The sequence below is a fragment of the Babylonia areolata genome, chromosome 16, assembly GCF_041734735.1.
Source record: "Babylonia areolata isolate BAREFJ2019XMU chromosome 16, ASM4173473v1, whole genome shotgun sequence".
NCBI lineage: Eukaryota > Metazoa > Mollusca > Gastropoda > Neogastropoda > Buccinidae > Babylonia > Babylonia areolata.
Window position 1 is genome coordinate 27,443,775 of NC_134891.1, and position 6,610 is coordinate 27,450,384.

A 6,610-nucleotide genomic window follows, 5' to 3' on the forward strand; every position below is an offset into this window, starting at 1 on the left:
TAGTTTCACAGATACGAAAGCACAGTCAAATACACATAATCGTACATGAGCCCCAACACACACACACACACACACACACATTACCCTGCACCTCCTCTGGAAACGAAGTAAACGAATGAAATACAGAACTGAGAAAGAAAGAAAGGGAAAAGGAGATAGAGAAAGAGAGAGTGGGGTGGAGGTGGAGGGGGAGGGTGTGGAAGAGAGAGTACAGAGTGAGGAGGGGAAGAAGAGAGATGGGAGGGGAGGGAGGGAGGGGGAGCGAGGGGAGGGGGAGGGGTGTGCCGTACCCTTGAATAACCACTCGTTACACGGCTACATTTACTTATAGTCTGTTCATCTAAGATGATGATATTAGAGAAAAGGAATAAGCACAAGTGGAGTGATGGCCTAGAGGTAACTAACTAAATAATATTCTCTTCTAACAAAAGAGATACTAATGCAATATAATGCCTGGCATGTAAGATTGTATCATCTGCAAACATTGCACAGATTTCTTAAGTACAGGGGTAAACCATTACTGTAAATTGAAAATAGAATAGGTCCTAGAATAGAGCCTTGAGGCACACAATACTTAACAGACAAAAGAGCAGACTTGGATTTTTCAACTAACATAATTAGGTTTCTGCTAGATAAGGATAACGACATCTAGATCTAAAGTGCTGTTAGACAGACATACAGACAGGCAGACAGACAGACAGAGAAGACAAGACAAAATTCTTTATTTTCGAGGATAACAGATAAGCATTTGGTGTGCTTTTTTACACCCAGTCCCCGTCCTGAACAGGGTCTAAAATACACAATACTACATAAAAGTCATAAGCGTGCACAACACAACTTACATAAAGACATAATAAGACACATACAAAACTGAAAAGGAAAAAAGTTAGAAAAAACAGAGAGAGAGAGAGGGGGGGGGAGAGAGGGGGTGGGGGGGGAGAGAGAGGAGAGAGAGAGAATTGTATTTCTCATTTTGTCACAACAGATTTCTCTGTGTGAAATTCGGGCTGCTCTCCCCAGGGAGAGCGCGTCGCTACACTACAGCGCCACCCCCTTTTTTTTGTGTGTATTTTTTCCTGCATGTAGTTTTATTCGTTTTTCCTATCGAAGTGAATTTTTCTACAGAATTTTGCCAGGAACAACCCTTTTGTTGCCGTGGATTCTTTTACGTGCGCTAAGTGCAACAAAGGAATTGTTCCTGGCAAAATTATGTAGAAAAATTCACTTCGATAGGAAAAACAAATAAAACTGCAAGCAGGATTTTTTTTTTTTTTTTTTTTTTTTTTTAGGGTGCCGCTCTCAGTGTAGCGACACGCTCTCCCTGGGGAGAGCAGCCCGAATTTCACACAGAGAAATCTGTTGTGACAAAAAAGAAAAGAAAAAAAAAAAAGAAAGAAAGAAAAGAAAAGAGAAAGAAATACATATTGGTGCACGTTCTTTCTTCCTTTTTTTTTTTTTTTATGGGTTTGACTGATTGTTGACGCGTTGATGTCCAGGTGGTCACGATAGAGATGGGGGAAAAAGAAGAAGAAAAAAAAAAAAAAAAAAAAAAGAAAGAAAGAAAAGGACAAAAGATACAAGCAATCGGAAGTCCCTCAGACAGTACTCATCTTGCCCCCAGGTCAGGTCCAAAGCCATTTACGAAACAGCACACGGCTCCACAATCACTGACGCTTTCTCCATGGTGGCCGGCCATCAATAGATCGTCTGTCAGTTCTGTCCGCTTTGACCGGTTGTTGCCATCACTTACAATTTCTTTCTTCTTCTCTACAAGTTCATGGAGAGGACGGTGAATGAGCGACGTGGGAGTAACGCCACTGAAACGGCGCAGGAGTGATGGTGTAGAAATAAACAGGACTGACACATATGTCACATCGCTCAGTGTATAGTGCCTTCAGCTCGCAACAACCATTTAACGCAAACGAGTTCGTACCTGTTTTGGAATTCGCACAGCTAGCAGTTTCGGGGTTGCGGGGGGGGGGGGGGGGGGGGGGGGGGGGGGGGGGGGGGTTGAGGGTTGGGGAGGGGTAGGCTATGTTTCAGGATCATTACGTGTTGTTCACCACAATGGTTTCCAGAAGATGAAGCCTCCCTTTTGAGGGTTCTTTGTGATCACTGGCTTTCGTTCATAAGACGTCACAAGGAACGAGACACGTCTGCATGGTGGAGTGTTTCACGCTGCAGTCTACTCTGCTGCTGAAGATTGATGGAATGGCGGAGGTCCTGTTGCATTTCATACATACATACATACATACATACATACATTAACTCACTCAGTACGGCCAGTCCTCTCTTCTCCTCTACACAGACCCCTCGGATGTCCAGTGGGTGTCTGAATGACCCAACCTTTAGCTTCCGTCGTCAGAATTGTGGTATTCTTTGTCAACATTGACCTCTTCAGTGTAAGAGCCTTCCGCTTGTAATATTTTGATGATGGTAATTGGGGTGAAACGCTGTTAACGTCGTCTCTTTCGCCGTTCGTATGGAGAGAGTTAAACAGAACATTCATACATACGTACATATATATAAGTACATACATATACGTATATATACGTATACATCTCTCTCTCTCTCTCTCTCTCTCTCTCTCTCTCTCTCTCTCTCTCTCTCTCTCTCTCTCTCTCTCCACGTTAAATTGTTACATGTTTGTCCGTGAGAAAATATGTATGCGTGCTCTGAAATCTGATTGAATGACACAGGAAACGAATGGTGAGCGCCCAATGGCAGCCGTCAGCCGGGTCTACCCAGGTATATAGGCAGCCTGTTGCGCAAATGACCCTGAGTTTGTACGGCGCGTAGAGCTTGGTCTTCATCAGAGGATTGGTGCTGTCTCATCGTCATCATCATCATCATGATCATCTCTCTCTCTCTCTCTCTCTTACTTTAAAAAAAAATTTCTTCTTCGTTTTTATCTTTTTGGCACAACAACGTATTTTCAAACGTAGGTCGATAAACGGGACGTACACGATAATGACCGTATCATAATCATTATTACAAGAACAGAAGAGACATCTTAAGAGAGACATCAATCCTGGCTCACTGCGCATGCCTGCCTGATCATATCGTGCCACGTGACCAGGCAAAAAAGCACGCTCATTTTGGTGGTGACTTGTTTGTAAAAGCAATGAGATCCAGAAGGCCACACAAAAAGCGGCTGAGAGGGAATACTGATGGATGGATTGAGCCATGACACCATCAGCTTCCAACCTGACTGGGTGAACATTGCTTTCTGATTGGCTGTGGTCAGTGGCCAGGCCACTGAGTAGCACGTGCGGCCGCATGCGCGCTTGGGCTCGCTCCGTGTGTGTGTGTGTGTGTGTGTGCGGAGTTAGCGTATTTTGCGAGCGATCATTTTTCTTCACGGCTGTGAAGGTGTGTGGATGTTTGTTCAGCGCGTGAGTGTTTTATTATTTTATTTTATTATATATATATATATATATATATAGAGAGAGAGAGAGAGAGAGAGAGAGAGAGAGAGAAATATATATATATATATATATATTTATATGTGTATGTATGTATTGTATATATATGTAATTTATTATTCTAAAAAAATCATTTTAAGAAGTTTGTGTCTGTGTGTTTATTGTGCACAATTTTTTTTAATAAAAAAAAAAAGACGTTTGTGTGTGTCTGTGTGTGTGTGTGTGTGCGCGCGCGCTCTGCGTAACAGTGAAGAAATAGAAATAGCTTGTTGTGATCGGAAATGTTAGAAAAGAACAAAATAAAGAGCTGTTCGGCTGTGTCTCTTAACGTTTAACCCCTCCCCCTACCCCACTCCCACTCCCACCCCCACCAACCAACCAACCAACCAACCTTGCAACTCACTCCCAAATGCCAGCTTCTTCTCTTAGAAGAACTTCATCTTAGCCATGATTCCAGCTTCTTCGGTTGTTTTTTTGGTTGTTTTTTTGTTTGTTTGTTTGTTTGTTTGTTTTGTTTTTTCCCCCCACTGAGCTGTAAACGGACCGCAATATTTGATTGATTTCGAAGGTCTGTTGCTGGTTTCTCTTTCCACGAAACAGAATGTCAATCTGACATGTAAGGTTCTGGTGATGGTTGGAGGGTGTTACGCCGACAATGTAAAAGACGCGTTTAGTTGTTTCTGAGAATGTCTATTTGTGTCTTCTTCTTTTTTTCACTGATGTAACAACAGCAATAAGCAAATAAGTAAGATAAGATATTAACAAACTATTATCGCACAATCATCGGATCTTTTCAACAAAATGTGACGATCGATCAGTTGTTTTTTTTTGTAACACAGTCATTTTAAAACAGTCATTAGCTCACGTCAGATGAAAAATTGACTATATATATATATATATATATATATATATATATATATATATATATATATATATATATATATATATATATATATATACAGAGAGAGAGAGAGAGAGAGAGAGAGGTGTGTGTGTGTGTGTGTGTGTGTGTGTGTGTGTGTGTGTGTGTGTAAGTGAATCTGACGGAATCTATACCTATCTTGGTGAACAGGAAAAGTTTCTGCTATCTGTAATTATCGAAATATCATTATCATTTCTTTCTGTTGAGACGAAAAAGACATATCAGCACATGTCATTGTTGATCTAAATTGACTGTGTTTCAAGTGACGTTTCCATGTCATTGTTCATCTACAATAACTATCATTCTTTCATCAAATGCCTTTTCTATGTGTGTCATGTTGATCTACAATAACTGTCTTTCATCAAGTGACGTTTCTATGTGTGTCTTGTTGATCTACAATAACTGTCTTTCATCAAGTGACGTTTCTATGAGTGTCATTGTTGATCTACAATAACTGTCTTTCATCAAGTGACGTTTCTATGAGTGTCATGTTGATCTACAATAACTGCCTTTCACCAGTCGACGTTTCTATGACTGTCATGTTGATCTACAATAACTGTCTCTCATCAAGTGACGTTTGCATGAGTGTCATGTTGATCTACAATAACTGTCTTTCATCAAGTGACGTTTGCATGAGTGGCATGTTGATCTACAATAACTGTCTTTCATCAAGTGACGTTTCTATGAGTGGCATGTTGATCTACAATTATTGTCTTTCATCAAGTGACGTTTCTGTGTGTGTCATGTTGATCTACAATAACTGTCTTTCATCAAGTGACGTTTGCATGAGTGTCATGTTGATCTACAATAACTGTCTTTCATCAAGTGACGTTTCTATGAGTGGCATGTTGATCTACAATTATTGTCTTTCATCAAGTGACGTTTCTGTGTGTGTCATGTTGATCTACAATAACTGTCTTTCATCAAGTGACGTTTGCATGAGTGTCATGTTGATCTACAATAACTGTCTTTCATCAAGTGACGTTTCTATGAGTGGCATGTTGATCTACAATAACTGTCTTTCACCAGTCGACGTTTCTATGAGTGTCATGTTGATCTACAATAACTGTCTCTCATCAAGTGACGTTTGCATGAGTGTCATGTTGATCTACAATAACTGTCTTTCATCAAGTGACGTTTCTATGAGTGGCATGCTGATCTACAATAGCTGTCTCTCATCAAGTGACGTTTGCACGAGTGTCATGTTGATCTACAATAGCTGTCTTTCATCAAGTGACGTTTCTATGAGTGGCATGTTGATCTACAATAACTGTCTTTCATCAAATGACGTTTCTATATGTGGCATGTTGATCTACAATAATTGTCTTTCATCAAGTGACGTTTATATGTGTGTCATTGTTGATCTACAATAACTGTCTTTCATCAAGTGACGTTTCCATGAGTGGCATGTTGATCTACAATAACTGTCTTTCATCAAGTGACGTTTCCATGAGTGTCATGTTGATTTACAATAACTGTCTTTCATCAAGTGACGTTTCCATGTGTGTCTTTGTTGACTGTGTTTCAGGTGTCGTTTCCACATGTATAATTGTTGACTGATCAAAGATGACTATGTCTCAGGTGGCGTTTGTATATCCACGTGTCATTGTTGATCTAAAACGACTCTCTTTCAGGTTCCGTGTCCACACGTGTCATTGTTGATCTGAAATGATTGTGTTTCAGTTGACGAATCTCCACGACCCAAGACCTCCCAGGCACTTTACTTTCTCATAATCAACCCCCACACCTAAGAAATCAACAAAGTGCCCCCCAAAAAACAATTGCCATCAACAAAAACAACAACAACAGCAACAAAATCAGCAGCGGCAGCAACAACAACAACAGCAAAAAGCTCAGGCAGACAGAAAGACCGAAACATCATCATGTCCGCCTTCTCCACTACTTCCTCCTCCTCTTCCTCCTCTTCCTCCTCCTCCTCCTCCTCCATCAACAGCAGCACCACCACTGACTGGTGCCGCGTTTACTCCTTTCTGATCCACGCCCACGCCGACGACCTTGACCTCAACGTCAGCCACACCTTCCCCAACATCAGCAGCAACTGCAGCGACCCCTCGCCGCTTCCGGCGGAACCGGAAATCGTCGCGTGGTCGCTGGCGTTCTACACGTGGAGCGTGCCTGTGGTGTTGGGGGTGGGGTTGCTGGGGAACGCGGTGTCTCTGAGGGTGTTCCTGTCGTCCAACATGAGGAAGCTATCTGCCTCCATTTACCTGGCGGCACTGTCCGTCTCGGACATCTTGGCCTT

At 41.7% G+C, this 6,610-nt stretch overlaps 1 pseudogene; it reads left to right on the forward strand.

Annotated features, from left to right (window-relative positions):
• The first annotated feature begins 2,160 nt into the window (after positions 1–2,160).
• The window catches only part of LOC143291030 (bombesin receptor subtype-3-like), a 9,407-nt pseudogene continuing 4,957 nt past the window's right edge, over positions 2,161–6,610 (forward strand).